This window comes from Gekko japonicus, unplaced genomic scaffold (genome assembly GCF_001447785.1).
Source record: "Gekko japonicus isolate JY-2015 unplaced genomic scaffold, Gekko_japonicus_V1.1 scaffold1433, whole genome shotgun sequence".
NCBI lineage: Eukaryota > Metazoa > Chordata > Lepidosauria > Squamata > Gekkonidae > Gekko > Gekko japonicus.
The window spans coordinates 72,358-85,698 of NW_015168090.1; positions in this window are offsets into that span (position 1 = coordinate 72,358).

The following is a 13,341-nucleotide window of genomic DNA, read 5'->3' on the forward strand; positions in this document are numbered from 1 at the left end:
CTGCTTTAGAGCTCTGAATATCCAGACTGTAGTCATTGCCCAATGCCTCGGCACTCCTGCCTGGAAGCTGCGATTGTTGCTGTGCTCTGGCCACATCTACTCAGTTGTTTGGGGTACACATGAAAAAAGGATTAGGGGCTGAAGTAAATCTTTAAAAATCATTTGCATTTTTTCTTGTGTGGAAAATTGATCGTTTCCTAATGGCTTTATTTATTATTTATTTTATTACATTTATACCCCGCCCTCCCCGCGAACAGACTCAGGGCGGCTTTGATCTATCTGAGCGTTTCTGTGGATGAGAGGATTTCTACCATGCTGCAAATAGCCATGTTGAAGTCTGTTTTTATTCCTGAACTTCTCATTCAAATAGTAATGGTGCTAAGGATCATAGAATCAGAGAATCATAGAGTTGGAAGGGACCTCCAGGGTCATCTAGTCCAACTCCCTGCACAATGCAGGAAATTTACAAGTACCTCTCCCCCACACACCCAGTGACCCCTGTTCCATGCCCAGAAGATGACAAAAAATCTCCAGGATCCCTGGCCAAACTGGCCTGGACCGCCAGTACTGTCACAGCAAATGCCAGATTTTGAGGCTGGTGAGGATAGAGTTTGGGAGGATTACACTCTAGCAATTTCTTCTCATCTGTATGGTAAAGACGATAGAGGTATGGGGAAATGGTGCCCTGTCTTTCCAGAGCCAATCTGTCCCTAAGCAAACATGCCTTTCTATAACTGCATTTTGGGGACATATTTACAAATCCCTTTTTAAGGTATTTGGCTGCAACATAGCCAAAACATTAGCCTACAGTTCTTTAAATCTCTCCTCGAAAGTATAGAACTCCCCCTCCCCACAAATTCCTCTTGATAATCCTTTGTCATTTATCTGAACTCCCTCCAGCCATTCAATATCTATCTTGTAATGAGGTGTTTAGAAAGAAATGAAATATACCAAGTCTGGATTTACCACAGTCACAGAAAAGAATTTTGAGGATTTCGTATCAAGTAGTAGTGTGTTTGTGAAGTGATAAGATACAATATGACCTTCTGCACACTCAGTCAGGTTTGACTTGGGGGATGAAGGTAAAAATTATTATTTCAAAATAGTCAAGAAGCTTATCCTTATACTGTTTTCAAGTTACAGTAAGCTTCCATGACAAATAGTTGTCAGTGCTTTAAAAGGCTGAGGTTGCAGCAAACTCTGCAGAGCATAGAAGACTGGGCACAGGGGCCAATGCATCAGTGAGACAGGGCTCTGTCAGCAACACAGGTGGGATATAGGGAGTGACCCTAACAGGCCTACTCAGAAGTGGTGGTGGTGGTGGTAGAACGTGCCATCAAATCGCAGTCGGATTATGGAGACCCCATACGGTCTTCAAGGCAAGAGACATTCACAAGTGGTTTGCCATTGCCTGGCTCTGTGCAGTGACCCTGGGCTTCCTTGGTGGTCTCCCATCCAAATACTTGCCAGGGTCAGCCCTGCTTAGCTTCCAAGATCTGATGAGATCAAGCAAGCCCAGTCAGCCACCCTGATCAGGGCACTCAGAATGTAGTCTCATTTTGCCCTAACCTGGATAGCCCAGGCAAGCCCGATCTCGTCAGATCTCGGAAGCTAAGCAGGGCTGACCCTGGCAAGTATTTGGATGGGAGCCCTCCAGAGAATACCAGGGCCGGGAGGCCAGAGGCAGGCTATCAAGCCGTTTCCCTGAATGTGCTTCGTGCCCTAGTAGGAGTCGCCAGAGGTCGCCATGACTTCCAGGCATGGGCGTGTGCACACACACACAAATGCAAAAATACCAAAACAAAATAATTTAGTCCCATTTTATTCACTAAGTCTTACTGCCATGGAACTGCTCTTAGGACTGTGGCCATATTACAGCAATTCATCTGTCCTGTTCAAAGCATTAATGAGTTATACGTGGGCATGGTCCAAAGCAAAGGGTGGTAGGGTTAGGGTGCATAATGGCAAGAAGCATAAAATAATCTTCATCAACTGGATCCGAGATCACTTTGAACTAGTCTGCTACCATGTTTAAATCACAGAGCATGGGTTTTAACCCAAAAATATAGGTTTCAAAGGCAAAGTACCTAAAGATCAAAAATTAAATTTAAGGATCAACCTTTAAAAAGAGGGATGAAAGGCCAGATACAATCTGAAATTCCTGTGACAATTACAAAATAGTACAATAGACTCAACATAACTCAAAGAGCCATCTCAAAGCATGGGCAGGCAGAGAAGTCACAAGCCCTGACATGGTGCTTACAGGACAGGCTAGCATATTCAGTGCAATACTAGGGAGAGTTACACCCTTCTAGGGCCATTGATTTCAACTCTGCCTAGGATTGCACTGTTAATGAAACACTGCTAGAGACCGACAGAGTGCAAACAAATGGACAGCAAAGGAACAGTAAGCAACTGAATTGGAAGGCACATACTGCAGCTGCTGAGCAGCGGTAGTCAAGTGGAACTTTCTGCTTCCATACATAGCTCCTCTCTTCCACAACACTATTTCTATCATTGTAATTCATCATTATCCCCCTTCATTTCTGAAGTTGAACAAATGGACACTGGTTTTTTTTTCTCTTTTTCCATAGCCTGGGTAACTGTTTTGCCCAAATTTGCCTCCTTATACCAATCCTTCATTGTTAGTTGAGCTATTGGAGCGAGCCACTCAGCATACCCAGACATTGGGGGGCACAGCATCACTCTGTATAAGTGTTATCTTCTTGAACGGGATGCCTCTCATTGTCTTAACCTGGGAGCTGCCCTCTGACCCCTACTCTCTCTGTGTGTTCTTTGTTCTCCCCATTCTGCACATGGCTTTTCATGGAGTCACACATCTCTACACGTCTCTCTTGTAGAAACAATGCCCTCATACTTCAACATACATGATGTCAGAATGGCTGACAATTTGTGAAAAGGAAAATACTCTTCAGATTAGGCTTCTCTCTCTCTTTTCGACGGCAACCTATGAACTGAATCAACTTGAATAACATGCAGATTTTACTTTTTGCAATATACTTCTTTGGAGATTTATTTACAGCACTCACCATCACACTTCTATGACCAGGCAAACTCTGCTATATTAAACAAATATCCCAATAGTTTCAAATTCTCCTTAGCTTTCCTCCTGATTTCATGGAATTCCCACATTGTCGTTAGGATACCAGAATAAACCAGTACACTCTATGTAAGCCATTTCTTTCTAAGGAAGACTTGTATTTTTGTGACTACTACTTCTCTTCTAGCTTGCATTGCTTAGGAAGCTATCCTTCTCTGCTCATTAAAATGTAGCTGGCTGCAAAGAAATGGCGGTTACTGCTGCCAGGAAATGGCTGTTACCTCCTAAAGAAGGGGAAAGCAGGAAGTTTTATTCGCCAGTGCATGAGCAGTTCTTTAGAATCCCTAGCCAGAGGAAATGAGCTAGAGTCAGATGACCAATAAAACAAAGTTTGAGTCCAGTGGCACCTTTAAGACCAACAAAGTTTTATTCTGGGTATAAGTTTCTGTGTGCATTCACTCTTCTTCAGATACATTGAAACAGAAATCACCAACCTTTACATATAGGTAGTGGGTGAGGAGGATGTTGCCAGGTAGGGCCAATTAGAGTTCAAGATGCATAAGTGATTGAACAGTAAACATAGCTAAGACTGGATGAAGGCAATTGGAAAGCTCTGTGAATAGCAGCAAATTGGCATGCAGTGTAATAAAGGAGTTTCCAAAAAGATGCGAGAACTGAATGACGTTAGCATGTGTAGTGACATAAGAAACCAATGTCTCTGTTAAGCCCCAGGGGTTCAATTGTCCTGAGTGCTGTAATAACTTGTAACTCAGCAATCTCCCAGTCTAGTCTGTTTCTGAATTTCCTTTGGAATAAAACAGCTACTTTGAGGTCCTCCATTGAATGTACTGGAAGACTGACGTTTTCTCCTACAGGTTTCTCAGTATTGTGAAGGAAAATATCCCTTGGGCAGTCACAAGGTCTTCTCAAAGAAATGTGGCACAGGAACGGGGCAAGAGGCAAGGACAAGCCAGCAACCAGAAAAGGAATATTAGAGATGATTCTAGCTTTAAAAGAGCAAAGGCAGCCTTTGTATTTAAACACAGTTCTTTTAGGGAATGATATGCAAAGATGAAGAGGGATGGAACCAAAAAGGTACAAACTATCTGCATTCATGGAGAAAAGGAAATAAGCAAAAATTTCCCATTAAACATTCTGGTTTCAGGAGCCATGGCTATCACTATGCCTCTCTGAACCAATCACAGTTTGAAATTTACTGTCATCCACACCAGCCTGACAAAAAAGTTCAGCTTTGGCAGCTTTGCAGTACGGTCCTAAAGAGAGAAAGTAACACCCTTTTCGAAGCCCAACAACTTCAATCCCATTACTTTACATAGGACTCCACTATGAGTAGGGTTGCCAACTCCGAGTTGGAAAAGCATTGGGGGGGTGGAGCCTGAGGAGGGTGGGGTTTACGGAAGGAAGGGACTTCAATGCCATAGAGTTCGCCTTCCAAAGTGGCCATTTTCTACAGGTGAACTGATCTCTGTTACCTAGAGATCAGATGTAATCCCAGGAGATCTCCAGCCACCCCCTGGAGGGTGGCAACACTGTGAGCCAAGCAGAGGCTGGGGAGGATATCATGGCCTGAGACAGAAAGAATGCCAGAGAAAACATGGAAAATTTCCATCATGTACATGAACTTGGCTGAGTTGCAGAGTGATGCAGGGAGAGAGAAAGATAGGAGCTACACCAGCACCGTGGCTGTTACAGACCATAATTAATGAGCTGTGTTTGGGGAGACGCAAGCAGTTCCCCAGCAAACAGATTTTCGGTGTTCATTAAAAGTCTGAAAAAAGCTCTGCTTGGAAACCCACCAGTTGTCTCCAAAAACCTGTCAGCTGGTCTTATCAGTACAGCCTCTCAAGTCTTGACCCGCTGCCCAGAAGTCCACAGGGTGACCTTGATCTCTGTGGCTTGCCCTGGCACAATAATATCTATAAATAATGCATTAAACATGTCTTTAACATGCTGGCATAATCCCATTTGCTAAGCTGTTTCCAGTCTCCCAAGATATTCCCCCCCCCTCAATGTGGCCTGGACATGCTGGAACTTGTTTTTCTTTTTTGGTTTTCACTTTAACATCTTTAATGTGGAGTTTATTCCTCATTATATACATTTTTCCAGAGACTTAATCAGTTGGAACAGCATGGGAAAGAAACAGACTTTGGAGGAGGATATTGTTCAGACACCAACATCTTGAACTACATTTGCTTTAAACATTGTTTACGACACATTGCATCTTAATGGTACTTTTAATGTAACCCAGTGTTCAAAGCATTTAATTACATACACAAGAATTCAGTTGTATACAATTATGTTTAAGGAAAGGGGTGTTAACATCTAGCTAGTAAAACAAGCAACCATTGCATTCTTAGAATTTTATTCCCCTTCATCCTCAGGGTTCACACCTGTTACCTTAGGTATATCCCTTATTTTATCTTCCTTAAAAGGCAGAGTTTCTGCTCATTAAATCAACTGATGGACTCACTATATTTCTTAAGTCAGGATCCGCTAATTTCAAGTGCCTCATATTATGCTGTGTCAGATGTCAGATCACAGTAATAGAAACACAACATTTATGGCTCTGTAATGAACAGTGTTCCATGCACCTTGGCATTTAGACATGCTGGCCACAGGACCACAGAAACATCTTTGGACAGCGCTGGCTCTTTGGCTTGGAAACGGAGATAAGCACCACCCCCTAGAGTCAGATTCGACTAGCTTTTGAGCAAGGGAAACCTTGACCTTTAATGATCAAGCAACTAAGAATAGATGTATACTAAGTCACAGGTCATCTTAACCTGATCCTACCGCTCTCTGTCTCTGGACTGTATAGGATTGGGCCTAAGATGCCTCCATATGTGCTACAAGCCCTTAACAACATAGGGCCCTCATACCTCTTGAACTACATCTTCAACTATCTTTGCATATGCCGGGCCCCAGTCACACGGAGAATTTGCTATGCGAAAGGCACAAATGTTGTGACCCTGAACACAGTGCTCTCCAGGGAACATGTGGGGAAAGGCGATCCCTTGGGTATGCTGGACCCTGACCATATAGAGCTTTAAAGGTTAAAAACAGCACCTTGCAAATCCGGTATGCTATTGGCAACCAGTGCAGTGCCTTCAGTACAGGCTGGATGGTCTCCCTCATGGGGATACCCATCAAAAGTCTGGCTGCCGCATTCTGCACTAGTTGCAGCTTCCGGATTTGAGACAAGGGCAGCCTCGTGTAGAGAGCATTACAGTAGTCCAGCCTTGAGGTGACCATCGCATGGATAATTGTTGCCAAGTCATTGCATTTGAGGAAGGGAACCAACTGCCGAATTTAGGCTTGGAATTCAGGTACAACATCAGAGACCATTTAAAAACAAAAATAAGTTTTTATTCAACACAGAGCACTGCAATTAGACCATAAAGATTTCAAAATAACAAACCTAAGGCAGTTTGTCTTAACTAAACATAATGCTTCATATTTACCATGTCAGGAACATCTACAGTCCAAATAGTCCAAGGGATTTTGAAGGGAAATCCCATCGCTGCACTCCATGTGCTTTAAGTCCCAAAGCAAGTCTTTGTTCTCCAACAGACCGCATGGCAGGACAGCATTTCCGGGTGTAATAAACAAGCAGGGAGCAGAGAGCTCACGAACAGGAACAAGAACACAAGAGCAGCAGAGAGAACAGAGAGAACAGGGCAAGAGAGAGACTCTCTCATAGGGAATGACCAGTTATAGGCCAATTCCAGTCACAATCAGCTGTGGCCAGGCAGCCAACTGCGAGTGGGCAGGGGGGTGGCCAATTCTTTGTTGTCATGGGTGCAAGTGGGGATAAGCTGGAAGTTTGGAAACCACGCCTGCAATCACATGACCCCCAACTCCATCTTCTCCATCGGCTACGTGAGCTTCTGGCATGCTGGCCTAGCTTCCAGCATGGAAGTGTGAAGAATGTGTGGTTATATGGCAGGGCTATAACGTTTCGGCCAAATGTGCAGGCCATATGGCTTCAACAGGAAATACAACACAGCAGGTTATTTATAAAGCCGCAAATATTATCACACTACTAGGGGGCTAGCTCAGTACCTGAAGGGAACTAAAAATTTTGTTAGGAAAAATCTGCCTCACAGTGAAGAAGCAGGGGTCCATCCTAATTGGCTTCTTTCCAGTGATTTCAGGTAGCAGGGCTAGGAAAGACCTCTGTCCAAAATCTTGGAAAGCTCCTACAGAGGGTACAGGATTAGACTGACAAGTGGTCTAACAGCCAGTCCACAAATCAAAATAATGGCTTGGATCCTATGCTGTTGGAAGCACAGCAGTTTTTCTGAAAAACCCACCCCTCCTGTTCTGGGCAGCCAATCCCCCTGAAATTCTGCCCCCAAAGGGTCAGTGGACCCAGGGGAAGGAAAAGAAGTGGAACTGAGAACTGCAGTGGGAGAGGGAAACTGGTGAAAATTGCACCTTCCTCTTCTATTGGTAGAAGTGCCTCCTTGTCAAGAATAAATGTAGACAGGATCAAGCCAGTGCTTTCCTATTCCTAGCAGATGAGGAGAGGGGCAGGATAGAATCTTTAATCTTGATATGCTCATTTTTCTAAGTATACACGGTTTTTTAAAAAAAAAATCCATTGGACCATTTAAATGTGTATCTCTTCTTGTGCAAGGGTCCCAATGGTGAACTCATGTGCAATACATCAACAGAAGACGGTATAAGGAAATGGAACATGGGAAATGGAAGACTGAAATGACAAATAGAATCTCTCAGAATGATGATGCTCCTTAAAGCTTTACAGCATACTGTTGAGCATTTTTGTATTTTTTTGGGGGGGGTCCCATCTAAGGACAAATATAGTCCAGCCACTTTTGAAAGAAAGAAGTCAGCTTTCTACTTCTGGCTCCAGGAAGATGGAGGATGGGGCTGTGGTGGGGCTTGCCTGGGCTGCGCATAGCGGCCCAAGGGAGGCAGGAAGGGATGTGGGGGAGATCATTCCTGGAGCGTGTGGCTCCAGGAAGATGGAGGACGGGGCGGGGAGGAAGTTAACGCACCCTCCTCCTTCTGCGACGGAATGAGGCTGTAAGCAGAGGGCGGCTGGAAGCAGGGGGTGGGGCTTTGCCATGTGTCCGCCCCCCTGGCCACTCCCGGAGCACCCCATCCGAGGCCTGGATTCCCTAGTTAGTAAACTTATGCATGACATTTTGTTTTTTGTTTCTTTCATTTTTGTTATTAATTCCAAAAGGGACTGTTTCATTGTTGGGTTGTTTTGTATGGTTCACTTTCATTATTGTTTCTTTCATTATTGTTATTTCATATTCCTAATTCTGTTTCATTATCATTTCCCATTTGGTTTCAATAGAAGACACACACACCCTTCCTTGGGTCTGTAGCTTCATGGTTTTGCATCCAAATTGGACAAAACTCATGGGGGGAGGGAACCCGGGAACCCTTTATCCTAACAGCTAGAGCTTGCAGTCAAACAAGAAAGCCCAGAACCTCTTCCCACCCCAAAGAATACTGACCTTTCTCTATGTATTTAATTAGAAAAATGCTAGCTGCCCTGTAAAAGTGAAACCAATACATACAGAGACTGCAGTAACAAAAGAAACCAGAACAAAACAGAAAAATGTCATGTTTTTCCCTATAGGTTGTTTTGATGAGGAGTTAGTTTCATTTTCATATTAATAAGAATGCTAACAAAACTCCCCATTTTTATAACTATTACAGTGAATATTGAAAGAAATAAACAAGCCTAGTGGGTAGTGAGACAGAGCCAGTAAGAATTGGCTTGGGTCCCTTGGAAGAAGAAGAAGAGATTGGATTTATACCCCACCTTTCAGTACCTGAAGGAGTTTCAGAGCAGCTTACAATCCCTTTCCCTCTCCCCTCCCCACAACAGAAACCCTGTGAGGTAAGTGGGGCTGAGAGACCTCTCCTCAGAACTGTCCTTGAGAGAACAGCTCCGAAAGAATTTATGGCTGACCCAAGGTCACACCAGCAGCTGCATATGGAGGACTGGGGAATCAAACCCGGTTCTCCCAGAGTCCACGCTCTTAACCATTACACCAAACTGGAGGGTTTCCACTAATGGAAGGGAGGATGATTTTCCCTACTCCCACTACTGATGTACTATTCTCCTCTCATGTTGTTCCTGAGGGGTGGGTCTTCTTTCTATCAGGAGAGCATTTTTGGAATCAGCAGAAGGCAGAAAGTGGGGAAGTCCAACTCCACAGGCAGATATTTCTTCTGCCTGAGGAAATCACCGATGGATCTAAGCCACTGGATCCCCGCATTTTATAAAACAGGAAACAGTGTTTGTAATATTGTTGTAAGTGGGATTAAAAATTGGTGTAAGATCCATCTTCCTAATTTGAATGACTTTGCCAACTGCAGTTAAATGTTTTGAGGCAGGGGACATTGTAGGCAGTAGGCTTTCAAGGTTCCTAAACCTTTTAGAATTTCAGAGTACTGATGCTCTTGTCAATCTGCCCGGTCTCTTTGTTTGTAATGCCAGCTCAATCTCGGTATTAATTAACATACAAAATAGTTCAAAGATGTGATAAGTATCAGTGCACTCTCCTCCAAAGGAAACAGATCCTGTAAAAGCTTTGGGGAGCATTTATTAGCATACCACCGTTCTGGTCCTGATTTTTCCTATTTTCTATTTGCAGAGGCGCTTAGCTGGCAAGTTCAAACTATTATGCTCATAGTTTTGCAGATGGGCTAAAAAGATTAAGTAATTTTCCCAAGGTCACTCAAGAATACTCTGACAGGGGCCACAGCTAGACTACTGAGAACATGCATTGTGCTGTAGAAAAGATGCCCCTTCTGCCAAGTATTTTCAAAAGGATTGCCAAAAGCTGATGGCAGCTCCTCATGCCACAGAAAGTTTGGCTGGCCCGTCCACAGCCTCATTTATCCTAATGACCTGAGGGATCTGGAAAACTGTGCAACTACCCATTTGAATAAAATAGTCTTGCTATTGCCATAAACTTACATTGACCTGAGAACCTATTCACAATCGGAGTAAGACTGGAAAAACTGAGCATGGAGATAGAAAATAGCATTTAAGAAAAGTGGATGTGGCACAACTGATGCAGTCCCCCCCACCCAAGGCATGCACCTTTATTTCTTTAATCATGCTGAAATTCCTGGTGAAACATGAAAATGAAACACATGCCATCGTTGCACTGGTGCACTGATATAACTTCCAGTACAAAACAGAAGTGACATAGTGGATGGTCAAGAATTTACAAAAATTATATGGTAAAACATCACTTCTGGTTATAAGAAGGGACACTAGAGAGCCAAGCCCTCCTCCACAATTTCTCCTCGGAGTTACTGGCTGTGGCCTGGCAACCCTAGGTTATCGTGCACGTAACTGTAATGTCTCTATTTTCTCATTCAATGTGCTATTGTTTGCCTTTTTTATCAATTTTGTTGTTGTTCAGTCGCACAGTCGAGTCCGATCACGCCAGGCCTTCCTGTCTTCCGCCGTCCTCTGAAGTTGGCTCAATTTCATGTTCGCTGCATCTATGACACTGTCTAACCATCTCATCCTTTGCCGTCCCTGTCTTCTTTGACCTTCAATCTTTCCCAGCATCAGGGTCTTCTCCAGTGAGTGCTCCCTTCTCATTTGGTGGCCAAAGTATTTGAGCTTCAGTTTCATTATCTGGCCTTCCAGGGAACAGTCAGGGTTGATTACTTTTAGGATTGACTGATTTGATCTTCTTGCAGTCCAAGGGACTCTCAAGAGTCTTCTCCAGCACCATACTTTTTATCAATATGCTCCTTAAAAAAATTGTTTGCTTATTGTCAGCTGATGTTTGTTTTGCCAGGTTTTGTATCAGTTTTGTTGTCCTTATTTGGCAAGGGTTCTATTTTTAAAGGAAACTTTCTTGACTCTGTTTATTAATTTCATTAGTGTACTCTTGGACTCACCTAAGTCTTTCCTAATCGGTAGAGTCCATTTGTTCTTATAGTGGTTTTAACCAACTTTGACGCATCGTGCTTTGGCCTGTTGGATTCTCCTTTTCTACTGTCTCCTGACCAACACCCTTGTTGTTGTTGTTCAGTCGCACAGTCGAGTCTGACTCTTCGCGACCCCATGGACCAGCTCCCGCCAGGCCCTCCTGTCCTTCGCCATCCTTGAAGTTGGCTCAACTTCATGTTCGTTGCATCTATGACACTGTCTAACCATCTCATCCTTTGCCGTCCCCGTCTTCTTTGACCTTCAATCTTTCCCAGCATCAGGGTCTTCTCCAGTGAGTGCTCCCTTCTCATTTGGTGGCCAAAGTATTTGAACTTCAGTTTCATTATCTGGCCTTCCAGGGAACAGTCAGGGTTGATTTCTTTTAGGACTGACTGATTTGATCTTCTTGCAGTCCAAGGGACTCTCAAGAGTCTTTCCCAGCACCATAGTTCAAAAGAATCTATTTTTCGGCGCTCGGCCTTCCTTATAGTCCAACTCTCACAGCCATACATGACTACTGGGAATACCATGGCTTTGCCTCCTCTGAAATCAACCCCCTTGCCTCCTCTGAAATCCTCTGTGTGGGTGATGTGACACTTACCAACATATTGAACTTCATAGTGTTGAGATCACTTTTTCTATTGGTTGAACGCCAGGTCCTGGGCACCACTCAGGATTGTCTAGTGTTCTCGCCATCATCAGTTCCATGATTACCTGTTCCAAAACACAGCAGTGTATGATATCTAGACATTTTTACCTTTGTCATGCATCTCTCAGATCATTAATCTTTACAATGTTAATCAGATTGTCTCCCTGACTGCCCGTTCTCAAGATCACCCTGCAGTTTGGGTCAGTGGGTAATGTGGTTGCCAACATCCAGGTGGGTTGTTGAAAGAGAGCAAAACAATCATGATATATTAGGCCAAAAATTATTCATAGACTTGTAAGTTCTTTTCCAATATCCAATTTACTGGGAGCAATTCAAATGCATCAACACCACAACGGACCATGCATACCGCATCTCGTTTCGTATAAAAGCTTTTTCAGAGTGGGTAGCGTTGAAATTCCTATGTAATTTTAATCCATTTGGCAAACACTATAGTCATTTCTCATAGTAACATTCATCAGATTCTCTAGTGTAATCCTCTAGTTTGTATACAAAACGAGATGCGGTATGCATGGTCCGTTGTGGTGTTGATGCATTTGAATTGCTCCAAGTAAATTGGATATTGGAAAAGAACTTACAAGTCTATGAATAATTTTTTGGCATAATATATCACAGCTGTTTTGCTCTCTTTCAACTTCTATCCCGTGATTTCTCTCCTTGGTTTGCAACATCCAGGTGAGGCCTGAGTATCTCCCAGAGTTACAACTGATCTCCAGGCTACAGAAACCAGCTCCCCGGCAGACAAAGGCTGCTTTGGAGAATGGATCCTATGGCATTATGTCCCACTAAGGTCCCTCCCCTCCCCACATCCTGCCCTTCCCAGGCTCTACCCCCAAATCTCCAGGAATTCCCCAAGCTTTAGCTGGCAACATCAGAGGGCAGGCATAATCTGACACAAGATTGCAACCTGGGAAAAAGAAATAAAAAGACTTCATCCCTGCTCCAGTACATCATTTTTCTACTGCAAATCATGCCTTTCCCATATCGCGTCAAGTTGCAAATGATCAGAGACCCAGGCTGGAGATCTGCATCTATGGCCCCAGTCACACTGGGGGGAAAGGCACGCCTAAAGTGCGGCTTTTTTGAGCCGCATCAAAAGAGAAGCGCAGTGGCGGGATCAGACAGATCCCCCCAGCCACCGTGCAGGTCCTCCCCGGCACGATCAGATGCCGGGAGGAAGCCACGAACCGGAGAGCGAGGCAAGCCCGCTGTGCATGCGTGTGCATGTGCAGTTCGGCAGGACCTTGCATGCTGCGGGAGAGATGGGCGTGCCAGCGATCAGACAACCGTCCCTGCAACGGATTTTCTGGTTGGTACTAGTGTTTTCGGGGGGGGGGGTATTTGCATCTTCGACCAGAAGAGATGGATTGGGGACGGGTGCGCGCGGCGCCGCTTCCCAAATGTTGCGATGTGATTGCGCCCACTTGATGCGCTCCCGATCCGTCCCTCTTGCGGATCTAATCCTCCCATGTGATGGGGGCCCTGGTCAAGTGTTAACATCTACTTCAGCCCAAAGACTTCGCCCATAGCTGTGATCTTGCTGCATTAATCTTTCATGTTACCATACAGGACTAAATGAGAAACTCCTTTTGCAGAGGTAATGTGTGGTGACGAAGTGAAAAAAGACGGTGTTTTTTACTTGCTATACCC